We start from the raw sequence: 1,771 nt of genomic DNA on the forward strand, positions 1-1,771 counted from the left end.
TTTTCGGGTTGAGGATGGAGTCAAGCTCAACTCCCAGTCCTACTGCCAGTTTCTGGAAGACACCTTCTTCAAGCAGTGGTACAGGAAGCTCCAGCAGATTTTCTGTGCAGACAGATAGTAATCAGATTACTTGATGATGATTTCCAATTTTTTTCTGCTTTTTGCCATCTTTGTATATCACGTGGCAAATGGAAACAAGTGTTCATCTTGTCCAGTTTTCCTTTAAGTGAAGTATTTCATGTACTGGAACAGTTTCAGTCTCGGTAAGACTGAATATTTGCTTTTCCAGGCCTCGGTAAGGGTGGACTTATTCCAGGCCTGGAATAAGTCCACCCTTACCGAGGCCTGGAAAAGCAAATATTCAATGTTGTTAGTGGGATTTGAACCCGCACCCCCAGTGAAAACTGCAACCTGAACGCAGGGCAACAAGCCGCTCAGCCATCCTGACACACTTCTGCTGAGTAATCGTGCACAGCTACTGATGTCCACTCAACCGCATTGAGTATATAAAAAAATAAATAAAACGATTATTCCTTTTTTTTATATGATCTGCAATTTATTTTCACATTTCAGCATTACACCTGATGATGGACACAAACCTAAAGATCGCACTATCTCTATCTATCTGTAATAAAAATGATTACAAAGAAAATGTAATGAACTTTTTTGTGTGTTTTGTAAGTTGGATAGAGATAGAGCCATCTGACTTCAAATCTCGGTAAAAACTGAGTTTTGGGAGGTGAAACCATAACCATTCTCTGACACATTGAAATTATGTTTTCAATTAGAGTTGTATAAAATCAAGCAGCTGACTCTAACGTCTGCCCTTAGAAACACTTGTGAATCACTATGTGGTACTAAACAGCTGTCTGAAATTCAGCTGCACCCCACACAAAGTTACACAGTGGGGTGTAAGTTGAAGTTTTAAGCTTCACACATATTAAATCTGTAAGCATTGTGCTTTGATCTTCTTACAGTTGTAATGAAATACACTTGAAATTTAAGGTTAATCAGGAGGTTTCTGGAAACTTGCGTATGAGAGTTGTACACCGTTCATCCCTGAATAGGAAATTTATTCAGGTTTATCTCCACCTGCCCAGCAGGTGGAGATAAACCAAACTAATTGTTTATGTTAAAGGATGTAGTTGCAGCGTTCCTGCAGGTGGAGGTGGTGTAGGACAAGCACAGCAGCAGGTTTGTGAGTGTTTTTGATATGAATGAAAAAGACAAAGAAGGGCTGATGAGGCTGCTGTGTGATGTAGAGACAGGTATAATGATGATGTGTGTTGTGTATAAATACTGGGTCTAGCTGTGTTGCTCAGGCTGCACTGCAGCATCTATTCACAGGTGCGATCCCACTGCAGAGGAGCTTTCACCTGCTCCGTGTCCAACCTGGGCCGGTGACCCCTCCTTATTAGATGGCAAGGCGGTCCCGGGCTCCCCCAGGAGTGATGTGGTTTTTTGTTTTGGTTTTTTGGTTTTTTGACCAAGCAAAACATGACAGATACATGTGAGGTTTTTTAATAAACGAAAGACAGCATGTGTATTGTTTTGTATGTACACTGTCAGAAATACAATGAAAAGGTTTACACAGTTAACATGTGTCTGAATCGACAAGACGTTCTCACTCCTAACTCGTCAAATGTGTGACGCATTCACTCTAGACTTGTAGTCAAGACCGCCTAATCCGAGACCAAGACAAGACCAAAACCGAGACCGAGACCGAGTCGAACCGAGACAAAAAAAGTCTTTAAACTGCAGCCAGATGCTG

This window comes from Haplochromis burtoni, unplaced genomic scaffold (assembly GCF_018398535.1).
Source record: "Haplochromis burtoni strain Fernald_Lab_line unplaced genomic scaffold, NCSU_Asbu1 Contig_527, whole genome shotgun sequence".
NCBI lineage: Eukaryota > Metazoa > Chordata > Actinopteri > Cichliformes > Cichlidae > Haplochromis > Haplochromis burtoni.